General features: G+C 50.5%; 1 protein-coding gene across 1 annotated transcript in view; it reads left to right on the top strand.

Annotated features, from left to right (window-relative positions):
• The window catches only part of GPC4 (glypican 4), a 69,757-nt gene that overhangs the window by 958 nt on the left and 48,791 nt on the right, over positions 1-20,008 (top strand). The window lies entirely within an intron of this gene.

Below are 20,008 nucleotides of genomic sequence, written 5' to 3'. Positions count from 1 at the left end.
GCCCGGCTCGGCTCCCCCGGGGCTCGGCTCGGCGCTGGTCCCGGCCCGGCCCGGCCCGGCTCGGCTCCCCCGGGGCTCGGCTCGGCGCTGGTCCCGGCCCGGCCCGGCCCGGCTCGGCTCCCCCGGGGCTCGGCTCGGCGCTGGTCCCGGCCCGGCCCGGCCCGGCTCGGCTCCCCCGGGGCTCGGCTCGGCGCTGGTCCCGGCCCGGCCCGGCTCGGCTCCCCCGGGGCTCGGCTCGGCGCTGGTCCCGGCCCGGCCCGGCTCGGCTCCCCCGGGGCTCGGCTCGGCGCTGGTCCCGGCCCGGCCCGGCCCGGCTCGGCTCCCCCGGGGCTCGGCTCGGCGCTGGTCCCGGCCCGGCCCGGCCCGGCTCGGCTCCCCCGGGGCTCGGCTCGGCGCTGGTCCCGGCCCGGCCCGGCTCGGCTCCCCCGGGGCTCGGCTCGGCGCTGGTCCCGGCCCGGCCCGGCTCGGCTCCCCCGGGGCCCGGCTCGGCGCTTGGCCCGGCCCGGCTCCGCCGGGGCTCCCCCGGGGCCCGGCTCGGCGCTGGTCCCGGCCCGGCTCGGCTCCCCCGGGGCCCGGCTCGGCGCTTGGCCCGGCCCGGCTCCGCCGGGGCTCCCCCGGGGCTCGGCTCGGCGCTTGGCCCGGCCCGGCTCCGCCGGGGCTCGGCGCTTGTCCCGGCTCGGCCCGGCTCTCCCGGCCGGCTCGGCGCTTGTCCCGGCTCGGCCCGGCTCTCCCGGCCGGCTCGGCGCAGCTCTCCCGGCCGGCTCGGCGCTTGTCCCGGCTCGGCGCCCCCGGGGCTCGGTGGTTCTCCCGGCCGGCTCGGCTCCCCCGGGGCTCGGCGGTTCTCCCGGCCCGGCTCGGCTCTCCCGGGGCCTCGGCGCTCGTTCCATCCCGGCCCGGCTCCCTCGGGGCTCGGCGCTTATCCCGGCCCGGCTCGGCAGCGGTAGGACCCGGAGCGCTCGGCCCCCGTGCGGGGCGGCGGGCGGACCGCGCCTGTTGCCGGCCCCGCTGCCCGGCGGGGGGGCGCCCCAGGTGCCGCTGGCACGGCGGAGGGCCGCAGGAACGGTTTCTTTTCCGCTTTTTTCTTTCCTTTCCCACCCCCCGTTTTTGTTTCTTCCCTCCACCTTCGTCCTGAGGTACTCCCGCATCCAGGGGACAGGAGTGCTCGCAGCCGGCAGCAGTAGGAAATGGTAGCTAATGTGCTCACACCCAAAACATTTTATTCTTTTTGTTTCATCCTTCATCTCCCTCCCAGGGCCGCTGCTTTTATTTCCCCTTCTGAATGACCTACTGGACCGCATTCTCCGCTGAACAAAGGAAGTGCCTTTTTAGCTGGAACCCTCGGAGACCACCAAGGACTCCAGCTCATGCACTGCAATTTCGCACTACTTTCAACAATAACAAAAATGCATGACTGAATGGCTCAAAAATGTGGAGTGTGAGAGGCATTCATTTCGGTCTAGGACACTGTCACAACACAGACAGACCCCAAGTAAATACCTTTAGACGTCTGAGATAGAAGCTGGGGGTAATCTTTACCATTGGTGTGCCCTCCAGATATGCATACATTATCCTTTTCACTGACAAAACTGAAATGATTTCAGTCGCTTGCGCTTTTATATTGTCAGGCTAATGATATGCGTTTAGCCTACATCTGTTGGAATAAAATTGCAGGCCCGTTTACTTCTCCAAGAAATATTTTAATGAGAAACGTCTGACTGGTTGCAGTTAAAATACTCTCTCCCCATCACCCTCCCTGCTCTGTAAAATGGTCCCTAGTAAATAGGCTTGGATTTGGTTTGAGTCCAGCCCTCATCGGTGTAGGATCAGGACGCGAGCAGGCTTCCTCATACATCCCGTATTGGGAAGATTTGACCTAGTCCTTATTCTATATACTCTTGTTTAAGGTGACTTGGTGAGCTTTGAAGGATATCGGGAGTAGATCGTGCTGGCAGGCCTTCTATTTGAGGCTCAGAAACTGTTGTTGGTTTGACCCTGTCCCTTTGGAATCAGGGGTTGGAGAAATGTGATGAGCAAGGTAAGATTATTTAACAAAAGAAGGGCTTTCTGCAATGGTACGCTGAAAATATCGTCTGGGTTACGTCACTGTTTGGGGGATGCTGGGAGCCTGCGGCTGGCCTCACCTGGTAAGCAACAGGTCGGGCAAAGTTACTTTTTAAAAGTCATCCTGCACCGCAGGGTGTTTTGGAGAGGATGGTGGAAGCCTTTAAAGGAGGTGTGCTGTGTACGGCTTCGGAGTGTGGTGTACCTCAAGTGCGGCTGCACTTAAAATTAAACCTCGAGAGGGGTGCTACACCTGCTGCAGTTTCACCTTCCCCCTGTGAATTCGTGTGGTTGTGGTGTGTCCTATTTAGAGGCTCCGGATCTCCCCTCCTGTGCCGCTCAGCTGGTGTAGGCAGGTGGTAACCACTCACCCCACTGCTGGTTTTGGTTTTTAATTCCTGAGCGTGTGGGGCTTCACCTGCTGTTGCCTTTGCGGAGTCAGCGCAGGGAGAGGGTGTGTGGTGGGCTGGGTGGGAAGCGCTGCCTGCGATGATGCTGCTGATGATGCTGGGGGCTGAGGGCTGGCACCAGGGTGGAAGGTCCGTGGTGCGTACTGTCTCTTGAAAAATGAGTCACTTGCCAAACCTTTGATGTCAGTCTGTGTTTCAGGTGATAGCAGTGTGTTTTCCTCCAGGTGGGTGAGTGAATTGGGAAGGCAGTTAGCCTGGCTGATCAGTGAGAACGAGATAAATCTGTGTAGGGAGAACTGGGTGTTTGGAGGAGTGTCCTGCTGGGGTGATGGTGGAAATTGGTGACTTCCACTTGGAAGGCATCCACAGATGCCTCTCTGCTCCCTGAACTGTGGTGGAGAACAGGTTGGAGAGAGTTCAGCGGGCTGTGGTGCTGATGGGATGACGTATGGAAACATGGTTGTTACTGGCGTGAACTCGAGTCTGAAGTCCACCAAGTAAGTTCTTTAGATTTTTGTACCAGTTTGGTGGATTGCGCTTTATTCTCCCGTTCTTCTACACAATTGCTTTAGATCACAGTGCACAGACAGAAACTTCCTCACACCTTTCCAAAAAGGTGTCCTAAAAGCTGTGGCAAATTAGTTTCTGTAAGTGTAAGAGACTTCTCTCATGTCAGGGTTTAAAATGTTGTCCTTGAATTGTTAAAGTGCAGCAGCTTGGTGATGAGGGCAGATGTGCCCCTGCACTGGGCTGTGTGACCGCAAGTGAAACTTGCCCCTCACAGGGGTCATCTGGGGCTTAGCAGCATCTCACATGGATTTAATTTTTTTTTTTTTTTTTTTGCTACACTTATATTCTTCTGGAGCAGTAGCTGTGTACAACTTTTTGTTTTCTTTCAAGGAAATGCCTATTTCAGTAATCTTTCTATCTGTATCGTTGCTATTTCCGTCACATTAAACACCTGTTCCTTGTTTGTAATTACTCATAAGTTCAATTTAATACTTGTTTAGACCAGGTTTAGGACCCAATTAGAGTATGCGTAAATGGCAGGTTATATCTTAACTGAAGTACGTAAGCATTTCTGAAAGAAGTGTGCAGCTGGTCAGCTTGTTGCTTGCTTGATAAGAGGTCTAAAATGTGTTATTTGTAGTGTGGAGCATATAGAAATTGTTTCCTTTTATGTTAACTCAGTGTTAGAGGTGTAAAGACAGCTGCTATAAATCTTCACGGAAACATTTCATAAGTCACGGCCCTTTGGTACTGCCTTGTATCCAAGGGATCTTCAGTAGCTTCTGCACCTATAGCCCTGTGAAATATATTTTGCAGAGCTCACGAAAGTGGTGAGATACAATCTTGATGCTGCTGTTGCTGGAGAGATCAGTGCTTGCGTAGAGCTGATGTAGATGGTTGGTTTGTGAAACCTGGCTTTTGATAGTGTATAGATAACGGCTGGTGTGGGGAGAGCACCAGCCTGTAACTGCTTTCTAAGATGATGTTGAAAGTTTCCTGAGGAAAGGGCACATCTTGGGAAGGTCTCCGTCCTGCAGTCTGTAGCTGCTATTTTTGTTCTAATGCTACTCGAAGTTCCTTATTGAACCCACGTACGTGTCTCTGGGCTGTAGTGGTGATGGAGCAAAACTCCCTCAGAGTGACCATCTGCAGGGGCTGCTCGCCCTGGTTGGTCTGGTGCGGCTGCAGCATGAAATGCAAAGCAAGCTGGTGTTGGTGGCATCCAGAGGCCCACAGCAGGTGGCTGTGATTTAAAAACAAAAACCCCCAATGTTTCTTTCAAGAGGCTCCTTCTTGCCATCAGGTGTTAAATGGATGGAAATTCCTTCCCTTTTCCTGCTAATTGGAAGAAATAGATGTTTCTTTTCCTGGATTGAAAAGGGGAGGGGGGAATAAATTTTGCCTGTTGGTGGAAAACTGTATGAGTTAACCTGCAAATTTCCTGCAGAAGTGCAATGCCTCTCTCACTGGCACTGCTGTCCTGATTTCAGAGTGGCGTGGAGGCAGGCTCGAGTGGACGGTGCCCTGCTGGGAAGCACGGAATGAGCCTGGCGCCTGCCTTTGCAGGGAGCTGGGCACAAGCAGGACTCTGTGTTCAGTCTTAGTGAAGATGCTCGATGTGATCTTTGTCCCTGAATTAATGGAATAGCCGCATTTATTTGGCTGGAGTGATGGAGAGCAGTTCTTTCACCATGACGGAGGAAATCACTTGGCCCTTGGTTTTTAGACTCCTGGGATTTTGCCCACAGTAACTTTGGCAGGGGTGCCCCGATGTCCTGCTGCTCACCCGTCCCTGGCGTGTTTGTGGTTGTCAGCTGGATGCCGATGATGCGTCACCCAGGTGTGCTGCCTTGGTCGACCGGGAAGGCTGCTTTGTTGGCGTTGCTGTTTTATGTATAAGCTTCAGCAAACGCTTTTTAAGGTTTTCATGTGCTCCTCTTCCATGTGGCCTCTTCCAACTGAGAAATGGTTTCTGGATCTCGTCCAGGGCTGTGTTACTTGTGCTGTCTGGCACTGCTGTGTCTGGCAGTTTGCACAAGACGGCTCCTGGGCTCGTTGGGATAAGAGAAGTACCAGATAACGCCTGGTCCTCCTTGCCATCCGTTTGAAGGTGTGGAGCTTCCTGGCCACCAGCTGTAGCTGTCTGCAGTGACTCTTGTCCAGTGAAGGCAGTGGTCCTTGGCCTGCAGGGTGGTTTTTCCTGCCTGGCATGTGTTAATAGAAGAATTGCCTGACCACCCGTGGGTAGGGAAGTGACCATTGGAGAACATCCCTACGGCAAACACAAGTGCTGGCATGGAAAAGTAAATGAGAGAATCGCTTCAAGTATTTTTAGCTGCTTCTTAATGTCATTTAGCAACTGGAAACAACGGGGGGGGGGAGCTGGCAGCGTGGAGTTGCCCACAGGCCACTGGCGAGCGCCCTGGTGTCCGGTGCTGGCAGCTGCGTGGCTCGGCCAGTGTTGGCAAGAGCTGCCGGCGGCCCCCGGCTGAGTCACGGCTCCATCCGCCGCTCGCCTGGGACTCTGCTCGCTCTCTGTAAATCTGCAGCGCGGGGTTTTGTTCGACTGCAGCAGCGCGCTGTGTCCTAGCAGCCGGCAGCGCAAAGCATGTGGTTAGCAGCAACTGCTTGCAGTGGTCTGGGCTGAGTAGGAGTATCGTTTTCCTTGGCAGACACTTCATAGAAAGTTCTGTTTTTTCTGCCAGAATAAGCAGTCATTACATTCCATACAATTCATAGTCAAATTATTATCTATTATTAAAATTGCCTTAATTATCAGATGTTTCCTTAGACATGTAGCTGTTTTTTAAGAGGCTGAATAGATGTGTGTACATTGTGCAAGAGGCCTGAGCTGCACAATGTTTTCAGTACTGTTTTGTAGTTTCAGGGAGATTTTCTGTGGCTTTTCATATGTCAACAGACTTTTTATTCTCGCTGAAACAGCAGCAGAGCAAGGCTGACACGGCAGCGAGGCGCTGGGTTTGCCTCAGGTCTCTGCCTCTCCCCTCTGCCACGGTATTTATCCTTGATACCTGCAGAGCCAAGGAAGTTCAGGTTGAAGCATCCCTGCTGCCTGCAAGCAATAGGTGTGAGATGGCTCTGATGGGAGGAGGTCCCAGACAAGCATCTTCTGTCTTGGAGGTGCAGGTGGTATCTGCCCAGCGGGGCTGGGACCTCTCTCAGGAGGCTGGAAGGGTCCCAGGTTATTCGGGGTGGTGATGTCCGTGGTCTCAGCCTGCTCTGTTGTATTGCCTGAGGCTTTGTGCGGAACCCCATCGTCCTGGTTATGTGCAATGGGTTGCCAGCCCTGCGAGCATCCTGGAGCCTGTGTGGATGGAGAAAGGCTGCCAGCGCTTCTTGAGAGATGTTGGGCGCATGGTTCTCACCTCCTGTCCCCTCCACCTGTAGCTGCTCCCCTGATGAGTAGGGGGTGCTCACCACAGCGCTTCTATGGGTGTGCATGCGTGTCGAGTTGCATGGGATCAATTCTTCCCATTGCCCTCCTGCTTTCCTCTCCAAACTGCAGGTTTTGGGCAGTGCTGGCGTGGAGCATCAGGATTATCGGGCAAAATCCTTTGCCTCCTCCCAAAAGAGGAGCAGCCCTTCGGGACCTGATTCCTTGCTTTTGTTCTACCTTTTTTTTTCCCCCCAAGAAAATTCTTGTTAGCCAAAGAGGTCAGGATGTGGGTCTCTTCGCTGTCAGCCGGGGGGCTGAGAGCGGGCTGCCAGCCCTGGTCTCCGGGGCAATAACCTCCTTGCATTCCTTGCATTCCTCCTGCTTTCTCTTTCTTCTGAGATTATGAAGATAACTTCCTTCTCCCTTTGCTAAGCAATGCGAGGGCCTGTGAAAACGCTTAAATTTCCTCCTTGCTCCCTAAATTACCTTGTGTGCTCCAAGATGCCCCATAGCAAACCCCTCGGGTGCCCTGGAAGGGGCAGTTGGTACTCTTTGCTGGGATTTGTGCATCTCTGGAAGAAAGCTGCTGCTTGTATCATTATTTTTTTCTTTAATTGCCAAGCATTTTAATTAAAAGAGAACTACTTTGTTGCCGCCCATCTTACCTGCTTCCCAGTTTAAGGACATTCCTTAGCATTTCATGAAACACTTTTGCTTTTCTAGCAGAGATTTTGCTCATTCTGTGTGTTCCTTTGCCTGTGCAGCATGCGTGCAGTCCTGTGGAGGCTGCACCTGAAGTGCGGTGTTTGTTCCAGGGGATTTTCTTCTTGTTTACACCTTTCTGCTCAAGGAATGGTGCTCAGATAAAAGCAGCACGTTGGGAAGAGGGAGCCGGTGAGGAGGTGTCAGAGGTTTTATGGGTGCGGTGGCAGCCATGTGGGCTGTCAGCAGGCTTTGCCCCCATGAGGATGCGGCTGCGACATTGTTTTTTTAGGGTGGTGTTTTGTGTTTGCAAACGGCCATGGCCGGTGTAGGCATCTTCCCCACCAGTTCATGCATTGCAGTCTGGCACATCTTGTGTCCTCATGGCGTGAGGTGGGATGGGGAAGCAGTGGTGGCCCCCAAGGGCAGTGGTGCATCACCTCACTGGCCAAGTGCAGTGCTTGAAAGGATGGAGATGGTGCTTAAGAAATGTGTGTGTGGGTACCTACCAGTGGCATCGGCATTTGTTAAGGGCTGCTCAATGTTGATTTTAATGTGAAATTGGGGTGGTAGTGTCTCCTTCCCTGTGTAAAGCGTTGCCCGATTCCTCCTCCCCCCCAGAAAGGCACTCTTAGAAATACTTCTTTCTTGTTGCTCGTCTTTTGAGCAGAAAAATACAATCTGTTAGTTTCCCATCTTTGTATTTTCTGTGGCTTATGCCGTCAGTGGCTGATGGACTTGGATTTCTGTGTGTTCCCTGTGAGGGACTGCTCTCTCTGCTGGTTTTGGTGTAGGAAGGGTATGTGGTCAGCAGAGAGGAGCTGCCCTGAGTGAAGGATCTCAAAGGAATATTTCTCTTAATGTTTCCAATTTAGAAGTTGAGAATTGTCTGGATTTTAAGCAAATTCAGATGGGAGCAAACAATGATGAAATGTTTAAAATATGTTTCAACATTTTTGTGGGAATAGGAACTGTTCTTATACAGGCGAGGCTGCAGCTTTCAGGAGGTGAAAATATGTGGCCCTTACACATTGTCAGCATTGTTGCTGCTTTTTTTCCTTCTTTTTTTAAAAATGCTCATAGGAAATTGGCTTTGGTAATTGAGTTTCTACAGAACCACAACATCCAATAGCTGTTCCCTTCCAGGGGTCACACTTAGGTTAGTTTAAGTAATGTGCAGTCGGTTTAACCTCTTGTGGTTTGTAGAGCTATTCTAGAAATTACTGGTGATTTGGGGTGTGTTGGAGTAACAACTTCACAGGAAAACCCCAAATGTCAGGGTGTCTGGTTTTTGGAGAGCTCTGACCACTTGCTGTGTGAAAACTAGGCACCTCCTGGTACGTCCCTCGAAGGGATGTGCTCGCATTGGAAAATGTAGTTAAAGCCTTTACGGCCCGTTGACTTTCCTTTTGAAAGAAGCTGAAATAACCCTTGGCGAATTGTTTACCTGTGTTGACTTACAACATCCTCTGGCCTCAAAGCAGGGTGCAGAGCCTGTGCTGGACGCTCGGTGTTGGGTCGCATTGCCCCGCTGGTCCCCCTGGCAGTGGCTGTGATGGGGAGCAGCAGTGCTCTGGACCCCCAGATCCCCAGGTTTAGGGGATTTGTTGGCAACGGAGGGCCAACTTTAAAAAATTATGAGCTGGGGCTTTAGCTTGGTAGCATTGACAGTTTGGTATAAAAAGCTCTGTGTTGCAGGCTGTGATGACAGAGGGTGATAAATCACTCTTGGCTGGTGCTACAGGTTCTAATAATGGTGTTTTAAAAAGATTACATGGGTTTTAATACAAACTTTTTGCTTCTTTGTACTCTCCTCTTTTTAAAGAGCGAAGCCTGTTTTGATTCAGCATTCTTGGAACATAAAGACGGAGCCAGGATTTTTACTGGACTGAAATGCAGTTTTTGCTTCTACAAACACGAGGATCTTGTTTGAGTGTCTTTATAGCCAACTGGCTGGCAGTGTCCTCTTTACAAGGGAGCTTGCTTGTTTGTTTTAAAGGTAACTTTGCCCTGTGGAAGATTAAAGAGCAAGCAGCTTTGCCCAGCTCCAGTGGGTGCTATTGGAAAGAACATTGTGATAGGGTGAGACTGGTGATAGCTGTAAGTGGGGGGGAAATAGCCTCCAGCACCCTCCCTGGCTTTTCCTTGGCACATTCCCATGGGAGGACAGGGCAGGTATGTGATAAAAGAAACCAGCACAATTACGAGCCTGATTGAAAATTATTCCCTTGGCAGATATGCATGGGCACCCTGGCTTTGCCTTTGGTCTGTGGGGGACGGATTTTTTTTTTTGCCCACCTGCCAACCTTTGGATTTCTGAAGCGCAGTGGCTGGCAGTTGTGAGGGAGCACAAGGTGCCTGGCAGGACGAGGTGGTGGGGCACCAGTGGCAATAGCCCCTGCCAGGGCAGAGGCACTGGGAGTGGGCAGCCGGCAGAAACCTGGTGTGCAGCTCAGAGTGGTGCCACTGGTTTAGTTTGGGCTGGAGGAAGACAAACGGGCTTCCTCTGGAGTTTTGTCTCAGTTCAGAGACGGAGCTGAGGGTGCCATAGGACCACATGCTTTTCCTTTCAGTGGGGGGAAAAATGGCTTTGATAGTGTCTGCTAACGATTCAGTGCTGTTTACATAATAATTGTGGTTTGCTTTCATTACCTCTTATAATGAGATTGCTTTCTTCTAGTGCAATCGCTTCCTGGTTCAGTTTTACATGCTTCTGCCTCCCTGCTCCCTGAGCAGGGCAGTGGGCTTGCACTGGGGTGAGGAGGTAACCCTTCCCTGGCTCCAGTTGTGGAAGAAAGCTTATGACTTGTCATTGCAAAGGAGAGGAGGCAAAGGGGGCTTGTACTGCTGGGGCAACTTCTGAAAGACCCAAGTGGTGGTTTGGAGCATCGTAGCATCTTGGCAGAGGTTGGTTTAAATTCATTTTAGGCGATATCTCAGTACAGTGCTTATCTTTGTACTAAAACCTCTTGGTTTTAGCTGTTTGCAAGGAAGGGAGTCCACTGACCTGCTCCCACAGGGAGGAAGATGCCAGGTCCTTTTGCCTGAGACCCACCGTGTCAGAAGCGCTGATCTGTGATGGTTGACGTGCATCGCCGATATTCTTTTGTGTATGTGAAGCTACTGGATTAACTGCTGTAGCCTAACCTTGATACAGTACTTGTTTGCTTTCTGTGTCTGAGTAATTGTGAACGGTGGCGTTGCTGTATGACAGGCTGCTAGTACCTGCCTCCTGCAGTATCCTGCTGTCTGAGAAGCAGTGCCGGGAAGCTGCTGCGTAGCGCCGGGGGATAAAACCCACCGCTGAGCTCTTACTAATAAGTAATGTCACTGGGAGGGAGAATGCAGTAGAGTGGGTGCTACTTTTTGAAAAGGTAAGGGTGGATGTTTTGTTGTGAGGTGTTGTTTTTTCCTTTTTAGCTTAATGGCAGGTGTGTTGTGGTTTCAGAGCAGCACTGATGGCAGAGCTGAGCGCCAGCGGCAGGGCACTGCGCTGCTCTGGAGCAGGATGAGTCCCCGCAGGGCAGCAGGTGCTTGTCTGACTGGTGCTGTTGGGAGGGTGGAGGGTTGTGTGTGTGGCTTTGCAGATGCTGCTTGCCTGTCCCAGGGGATGCATGCCTTCTCCCCTTTGGCTACAGGTGACCACTTCTTTAGAAATATGCCCCAAATTATTTGCGGCCGGTGGTAGATTTTATGGCTTGGCTGCTGGAAGGAGGGCCTGGGCAGGGGCTGAGTTGACCTTCTCCACCTTTGCAAAACAATATTTTTTTTTGGGTGGGGGTGGGGAAGGTGGCAGTGCTCTTAGCCACATGGCTTCTGCTAATTAATGTGAGTTAATTGGGGCTGGTTGGAGAGCAGGCTTGGTAGGTAGAGGAGGCTTGAAGGGACAGGGCTCAGGGCTGTTTCTGTCCTGTTGAATCCAGCCCACCAAAGGGATGTGGCGATCCCGGTGGCAGGCGCCTAGCTGGCAAAAACTGCATAACTCTGCCCTCCGCTTTATTAAAGGCCCCTTTATACCACTTTTTTGCCGTAACCCCCGTGAGAACAGCCAGCCCTTTCAGCAGCCTGAAAACCTCCCTTACTGGGAAGGCTCCTGCGTGGGGAACAACCTGGCTGGCACGATGCTGCTCCAAACCAACCCCAAAGCTGCTTTGAAAACACAGTGTCTGAGCCCGTGAGGATGCCAGCCTTGCCGAAAGAAATCAGGGATGAGTCCGCTCGCCAACCAGCCAGCTCAATAGATTACTCAAAAACAGTTGTGTCAAGCAAGGGTTAACTTCTAGGTATCAAAATATGCACAAAAGGTTAAATGCGACTTCCTACTTGTCAATGAATTACGGTTTTAAAATATTTGCATTCTTTCCTGAAAGATTTAGGAATAATTATATAGCACTCAGGGGCAAGGCATTGCCAGATAAACTTAACAACTCTATAATTTGTACTCGAGGCAGGGTTTCCTGTAAATGATAGCTTTGTTTAATTTTATAATACTGCTTCCAAATGTTTGCCGGGTATGTATTGCCAGCTAAACTGGACTTGTGAATCTGGAAGAGTATTTATTTGTTTGTTATAGCAGACAATAAAAGCTGCTGTATTAGGCTAAAACTTGGCATCTCCTTTACAACTTCTAGGCATCCTTCCCCAGGCAGGTTTGGTGGGGTGGGCAGCTGATGCAGAGTGTGAGCAGCTTTCCAGCTTCTCTGTACAAAATCCCTGAGCTGCTCTAGGATCTCCTCCTGCTCTGTCTGTCTTTTTCTGGGGTTGGGAAAGGAACGCTGCAGTTGCAATGCACATACTTTATTTCCATTACTCAAAGCCGGAGTCATGCATAGTTACAGCCAAAGACACTTCAGCAGCTCTGGGGATAACAAGATAGCTGACAGACTGGAATGCAGATTTATCAGGGGTAAAAACTGGCAAAATTCCTTATTTCTGATCCTTCCTTTTAAATAGGTTCTTCATGCTCCTCCTGTTGGATGAGCCCACCACATGTTTTAACCCCTTGTGTTCTCCCAGCTGGATCCAGGGATGTGTGCTGGGGCTGACTGTGTGTCTTCTGGGATTAAATTGCTCAGTCCCACTTGGTTCCTAGGTGGTGTTTTTAAACTGCAGAGCTCTTCCAGAAATGTTCTCAATGGGTTTTTATTTTAAAGTGCAGGCCTTTGCTCCAGATGTGTGTCTGAGTGACCACAGAATGTAAATTTTACTGTATGTTGCCTTTGGACTGGCAGTTTGGGAGACTACCGGGCAGTTAACATAGGAGGATTGTGCCATGAAATCCGCTTCCTCGGGATTTGATTCATATTAATTTTTTTTCAGAGCAAATCTCTTTATTGGCTTCAGTTATGTTTTGATGTAGAGCTCTTTCTCCTGTGCCTTTGTTAGGAGCTGGAAATATTTATATTGCTATGATAAATAGATCATTTTCAGCTCTGTGGCTTTTCAGTAATAAATATATTTTAATATTCTGAGACATTAAGCAATTTCTTTTTGGGGAAACAAGTTATGGCAGAAGAAGCACACTTGGAAGTTAAATAGATTAAGTGAAATCCCTCAATTACAGGAGCTAGGTTCAGAAGACAAGTCAAGCCGTTTAGGGAAAATTTCAAGTTATAATTTAACCTTTCCCAAATCTCCTGGGAGCAGCTTATGGTGCAGCAAGACCTGCCTGGTGCCAGCCCAGTGCGGGAGCCCAGGGAGAGGGCTCTGACATGGCTGGCTGTGGGGTGGGTGGATTTAGAGCTGGTGGTTTTGCCTGTGGTTGTGCATCTTGACTGGCAGAGAATGAAAAGAATTTAACTTTTTATTGGAAAAGGAAAGGATTGCTCAAGGATTGCAAAACACTTTGTTTTGGAAAAAATGTCATTGTTTGAAAATAGCATGAGAGCAGGAGGGGCGCTGTCCCTAAGCCTGCCGCAGTCCTGGAAATGTTCTTACCTGGGGGCTTGGGTGAAGCTTCAAGGCTTCAGAATTAACTTGGACTTTTGTCCCAGGGTGCAGGATGGAAGGCTGCAATTCTGTCCCTTTGGTAATGAAGGATAGGGAACTTCTCTTTTTTTTTTTTTTAAGAGGGAGTAGAATTTAAAAAAATAAATCTTGATGGCAGCCCTCGCATTAAAGCCTTGCCTCAGCCCTGCTAGTATCTCCTCGTGTCACCTGCAGGTTGCTAAATGTCCCCGTGCTGTGGGGGCTGCCCAGCTCTCCTCTGCGCTCATTTTAGCTGCAAATTTTTTACAGAGTGTGTTTGCTGATGGAGGGTGCTGTGACAGCAGAGCAGTGGCTGTGGGGAGGGTGGGAGCCCCTCTCCCTGCTTGGGAAGGACTCACAAAACTGGTAAGTGCATCCTATCCTTCTAATCAGCCATCCCTTCCCTGGGGCTCACAGTGTGCCAGGGGCTGTTTGCCTTCCTGCTGGTGGATTTTGGATGGTACCACCTGGGAGGTGGATGGCAAAGGTCCTGTTTGCACTTGGTGCTCCCCCCAGGCTGCTCAGGGCCATTCTTAAAAAGACAAAATAAACCCTTTCGATTCCTGCTAGCAGAAGCCTTGATGCAATTATGCCCTGGTATGATAAGGTGCTTTTCAGCTGGGTGTGTTGCTTTTCCATCCCACGAAAGCTGTTTGCACAAGCCTGGCTGCTGTGCATGAGAAGGGATCAAAATTTGGGTCTGTAGGGGGACGCTCTGTGGTACCTGGGACTGAGGTCTCCCAAACCTGCTTTTTCTGGAAGGCCTAAGAAAAGGTGACACTGTTAGCTAGAGGGGAGGAGACTGTCCTGGGTGGGTGTAGGGTCTGTTGCTGGCTGCAGGGCAGATCCCAGCTTTGGGTCCCTTTCCAGGCTGGGGAGGGGTTTCTGCAAAACCAGGTGGCTCAGCTTGCCTTGGCAGCATGAGCCATCCAACGTGTGGGGCAGGCGAAGCCACCCCAGGTGTGGGGAAGGAGAGGTGCCATGTTCCTGTGCAGAGCAGTGCCGAGAAGGCATGTGCCCCCACAGTGTTTGGAGGGAGGGCAGGAAAACCTAAAAGGTGGTCTCGTCTTAAAAGGCTGAGGTGGCCTCCCGTGCCCTCCTGCTCTCCCTGTGGGCTGTGTCCTTCGTCTGGGATGCTGCTGTCCCTCCTGGGAGGACTTGGCTCAAACGAACTTGGTGGCAAAGAAGCTGGCTTGTAATTTGTTGAAAAGATGCTGAGTTTATCTATGCTAATGTGAGGAGGAGGAGGAGTGCCCCTGTGAACCTGCTGGCAGATAAGGCTGGTGTTCACAGCTGTGCCGAGGTGAGCAGGGTGATAGGGGGAGAAGGAGGAATTTTTAATTTTGTGATATCCTTATCTTAATCCTTTCTCCCCTGTCTCCCACCCTCTCCTCACCATTTCCAGGGTAGGTTAAGCTATTTGAGTCTTGCCTTTTCCACAAATACTGGCGGGCTGCTAGTTCCAGACTGGATGAATACATTGGGAGTCTGTTCCAGCAGCGGGATGGGTTTTCGGACGTAGGTCGTGTTATGCTGGCTGAGCACAGTGTGCTGCTTGTGTGAGCTGGGTGGCTTCTGCAGCAGATGCCCAGGCTGTTAAAAAAAGTAATGCTTGGTGGGAGTAGCAGGCAAGGGCTTAAAAGCACATTTTTTTTTTTTCCCCAGGTAAAAATCGTATTCTCAAACTCAGCTGTGGTCTTAGCTCTGAGGTGGTTTGTCTGAGGGGAGATAAAGCTGAGACGTGGGAGGTGGAGGGGATGGTTCAGACTGTCACCAGTGCTGGGGGGGCTGTGGTCCCATCACCATGCTGCTGCTCCCAATAAATACCCCCAGGTGAGGAGGCAGCAACCCTGGCACTGGGCTCTGCCAGGGTGGCATCTCCCAGTGGGTGTCCTGCCTGCCATGCCTGGGGCAAGGCAGAGCTGGGGTTGGTGCCTCCTGCCTTTCCGGGGCGTGGAAGGGGTCTGCTCCCCTTTTTTCAGGGGTGCTAAACCTGGGGCTGTGCTGCTTGCTGGAGGGAGGATTTCCACCAGCAGTTTCTCTCTTCCCTCCCTGGCTCTTAGCTGTGCACGGTGGCCCAGTTTCAGGGGTGTTTCAAAGGTCTTGGCAAAGTTGCACCTTAGGTGTTCTGGCACTGCACTTCCCCTGTCTCCTCTTGTGCTGCTTATTTGCTCGCTCTCTGTGATGCTCCAGGCTCAGCCACATGTGGTTTTGGAGGTTCGTGTTATTTACACGAACAGTTCTCAAAGTTCAGCTGAAAAGCAGCTTCTCTTCCTGGGAGCAGCCAGGACTACTAGTATGTGATCTTTGTGTATAAAGTTGGCTTTCCCTACTTATAAACAGGGGCCCTAGGATGGATGTGCGGTGGACCTGTTTAGATTTAAATCTGACCCACCTCCTTGTTTTCAGTGCTGGCGTCCCCTTTGAGCAATATGTTCTTGCCTGCCTTTTGTAATAACACATGGTGTGTGTCTTTTAACCTTTAAAATTGGAAAGTTATGTTAAATCGTGGTGTCCTGCTTGCTGCAGGCAGCAGTGTATGATGATTATTTTTTTAATCATCCCCCCCAACATCATATACACAGATTGCTCATTAATTTCCCATGCAGCCTTTCTTCTGATGGCCTGGCAAGCCAGGACCTGATAGCCACTGGGAGCCTGTCATGTGTCCCAACAGTCCCTGGTAGCTCTGACCTTGGGAGGGGGTGAGCTGGGGAGCACACATGCGTGCCTTGGTCCTCCAGCTGCGATGGAAGGATTGCTGTGAGATCAAGCTCTGCTGGCTGTCTCTCCTAGAGCCCTTCATCTGCCTTTGTTTCCCCAACCCTGGTTTGCATCAGATTGACGTGAGCTAATTATTTCTGAAACCCCTTTAATTGGTGCCTCTTTCTGAGTCCAGCTGAAACTGGGAAACTGTTTCTCCAGTCATGAGCAGAGGGAAGATGTGTGGCAGAGCAGCACCTTCCTTCCCAGGAAGGCAGGCTGAAGCGAGGGCTTGGCAGCATTGCTGGAGTCACTGATGAAGCAAGAAAAGGCTTTCTGTGCTTTTGTGGGCAAGGCTGGAAAATGCAGCATGCCACAAACTTGCTGCCTTACTGGATGTTTGTAGTGTGCAGCTACATAGTGACATGTAATGTGGGTTCTTGCTGATAAACTCAAAATTGCGTTGTGGCTGTGATGCTGTGGAAAAGCATCTCTGGGTTGATGGCAGTGGTTCCTCCAGGCTCCTGTTCTGGAAAGCTGCTCTGCAGTGGGTGGTTCCCAGCTGAAATACTGGGCTCAACAGTAGCTTGCTGTGGAAAAGGCTTTGCCTCTGTCTGGGCTGAGGTGGTTATCCTGCACTGAGCTAAACTGGGGGGACAACCAGGGAGCTGCAAGCTTGGAGCAGCGCAAGTGTGCTGCCTTCCCTTTGGGTGCCAAAACGGTCTCAGTTTGCTATGAAAATGTCTTGTGGAAAACTTTCCGCTTATAACTGAAGTCTCATTTATGTCTGTCCAGGACCTGTTCTTGGACTGAATTTTATTTTCTAAGCAAATGAGACTTTTTGGTCCTTGAGGGTGGGGGGGGAAAAAACGGTTCCGCCAGCTTTGCAGCCTGCCTGCCCTGGGGGAGCTGGGAGCCAGTGGGAGTTGCTGGCGGAGGAGGTAGTTTGTTCAGCAGGAGGGGTGTAGGGCTGAGCGAGGCAGTGGATACCGTAGAGCTCTTGAACTGACTTAGCTTGTGAGCTCTCTAAAAATTAATTTGGGGGGGGGGGGGGGGGGGGGGGCCCGGAGCTCCCTATGTTGCAAGCTTCAGGCTGCTGCCTCTGTGTACGCTTCCAGAGACCCCTCCAGTCGCCCCTGGATCGCAGACCACAAACTGAACAAACTGAAATGCTTAATAAGAGCCAAACTGCCTTGGAAAAAAAAAAATGCGTGGATGCAAAATGCATTTGAAAAAATCTGGCCTTTTGTATATCTTTTTCTGGAATCTTTTAACCTGCTCTAAGTTCTTAAGTTATCTGCACTGTTACTCTGCTTGGCAAGTTCTGCAGGCAGGGGAAGGGCTTATTAATATGGATTCTTAGATAGATAAATGTGGTTGCGAAGTACTATTGACATATGGAAATGTTGGTGGATGCTTAGAGAAGAATCAGCTGCTTAGTAATAGCTCTGTGCCAATTCCTTTGTTTGAATACCTTTACAAAACCCAGTTGTAGCAAAGCACGTTGTAAAAAAAACAACCAAAACCCCCACCCCCCACCCCCAAAACAAAACAAAAAACCAAGCATATTTCTGTGGTTTAAAAAGAAGAAAAATCAAACCCCAAGCCACACACTCCTCCCTCCTTAGTAAAAGTTTTGCACACATCGGAAACAAAGGCATCAGCATTTGCTTGTCAGAGCTAATAAAGTTTGCTTGGATCTTAATTTTTCTGCTTGATTTCACAAAGTAATTGAAACTTCCTTTTTGCTGCAAGGTCTTCCCCCACCCCCCCCACCCCCCATTTTTTTTTAACATATTCTTAAAAGAACACCTTTTGGTCAGTGAGTTGATGGAATTTTGCTCAGAAGGCAGGCGTGGTTCAAGCACATGGAGCGACTGGTCAGTCAAAGCTTACAGGACAAATTACTTGTGTCTGCAAGTCATTCCTCCAAGTTGAAAACCACCTAGACCAAATAAACCTTGAACTAGAGGTTTTATAGGAGCTTTTGAGCATGTAAGTGAAGCTTTTGTAATCGCAGTGATCTGATAAAACCTTAAAAACCAGGGTTCCCATAAAGAAAATAGTAGTTCCACTTGAGGTGATAAAACCTGCATCTGGTAAGCTTTGCTTGCTACCTCCTGATGACCTGGGAGACAGCAAATAGTCCCTGCTCTAGAGGAGAGGGCGCCAAGCTGCCAGTGCCATACTCTTGCTGTGGGGGATGCACACCAAAAAATAATGTTCATTTGAGAGCAAAACCAGCAGCTTTTGAAGAAGGAGCAGGCTCCAGCTCATCCTCCAGCTCACATTTGGAATTGCATGACTATGGTGTCTTGCTGCCCGCCTCCCGGCCGGCACACAGCACAGGGAATTTTAGAGGTTAGGATAAGAAGGGGCCCGGGTAATTGAAAGCAAACAAACAGCGAAGACAAAAAAAGAAACATAAAACAGCAAACCCGAAGCCACAAATAGAAAACAGACTTTCCAGATTGATTAGTTCAAATTTGTTTATTTGAAGTCCCAAAAGTTCGCATCGTCACTTTCGGGGTGTCTCGCAAATTTGGCAATATGTTAACCATGTGTTTTTAGATCAGCTTTTCACAAGAAAGATCCAGGGTTTTGGTGTGTTGGCGTTGCCTTAAAATTTCAGTTGAAAGACTTAATTTGCAGTCTTGGAAGTGCAGGTGCTGCTCTTGAGAGAATTACACTCTGTAAAACCTTTGTTTCATGGAGGATTTTCCTTGGGCGTGTTTGAGTAGTGAGCGTTAAGATGTGTTACCAATTACTTTTTTTCCATGTCCCTGCTGGAAACAGGTTTAGGAATACTGACACACTTACTTTGTTTAGGAATCAGTGGAGACCTGATAAAGTCTGGTTTTACTTTGGGTTTTTAGGGTGTTTTGGACTGGAAGGTGCTTCCTACCTGCAGTAAGAGATCAATAGCGCAGCTGTAATATATATAACTTTTTTTTTTTTTACAGATTTGGCTTAAATACCCCCAAGCCCCCAGACAGAGGAATTAAAGCTCCAGCCTATTAACTGTAAGCCATTAATGAGTCAGGTCTAAATGCCTTGATTGTGCCTGAGATTTCAAAGCTGAATCCTTTGCATAACGTTAGTATGGCACGCATGCCTCCTAAGGAGAAGCAGTAACTTCCCGGTGCTTTTTGCCGTGCCTCTCCAGGAAGGAGTAAGTACATTTTGGGTTGCGCTGATACCATCTCGTGCCTTGGCGCTATCAAAGCGGCTGGAAGCTCCCCGCTGCTCTGGCAGCCCGGCTCTGATGTTCTTTCACATCCAAGCGCGCTGTTTATCTTTAACCAAGGCTTGGATAAACTTCCAAAATAAATGAATGTAGTAGTCCAACTTGGCCTGCTTTGGCAGAGGTTTTCTGGAGTGACTCAAATGTTATAAATATGAAAGTAGCTACACTTCAAACGCTGCTTTTGGAGCAAGTTTTCGTAGTGGTCTCCTAAAGCAGCAGCAAAGGGGAACCTTTCCTTGAAGAAAACCGTATTTTTTTTTTTTTTCCTGTTGACCCCCCCCCTCCCCCTTTCTCTTTTCATCTGCACCTTTCGTTCATGTCTGCCTTCCTGATTAAGAACTAATCAGTGAAGATAGATTAGTTGGGGAGTGTTTCAGCCCTTGGGAGCAGTGCAGCTCCGGCAGGTCAGGAGCCGGGAGGCACGGCGAGGTCACCGCCGCCGCCACCAAGGAGGCCGAGGCTGGCTGAGCTGCGCTCCAGTGCGCGGAGGAATGTGGTAACAGGATTTAAAGGAAACATACAGAACTAACGAGGATTAAGGCTAATTGTCTGACGAGGGGCAGCAGGATGTGGCCACGCGGGGTGACTGTTCCGCGAGGGGAAGGGTTGGTAGTTTGGGTCTGTTCGTGGAGGGCTTGGGTGGGTCAGGTTGGTTTAGTTGGCTGTATGGAGAAATGGAAATAGTGGATAGGAAAGGGCGGGATAAAAGGGAAAGAAAAAAAAGGTAGAGTTCTTCCTTAAAGACTCCAAGGCTGTTCAAGCAAATATTTCTACAGTTGGTGGGAAACGTCCTACAGATGATCGGCTCTCGCCATGCCCGGGCTGTTTTTGCTGGCGTTGCACAGCTGTCAGGTTGTGCAGGGAGCTGACGTCCTGCGATGGCGGGACGCTCGGCCCGGGGCTGCGCTGGAGCTGCCTGCAGGCCTCTCTCTCCCTGGAGGACGTTGCATGCCAGGGAGTTTGTTTTCAGAAACAGTGTGGTTCTGTCAAAGGTGTTTTGGGAACCTTGCA

The sequence above is a fragment of the Falco cherrug genome, chromosome 15 (genome assembly GCF_023634085.1).
Source record: "Falco cherrug isolate bFalChe1 chromosome 15, bFalChe1.pri, whole genome shotgun sequence".
NCBI lineage: Eukaryota > Metazoa > Chordata > Aves > Falconiformes > Falconidae > Falco > Falco cherrug.
Note: the sequence above shows the minus strand (reverse complement) of the source record. Positions and strands in the feature narration are given on the sequence as shown.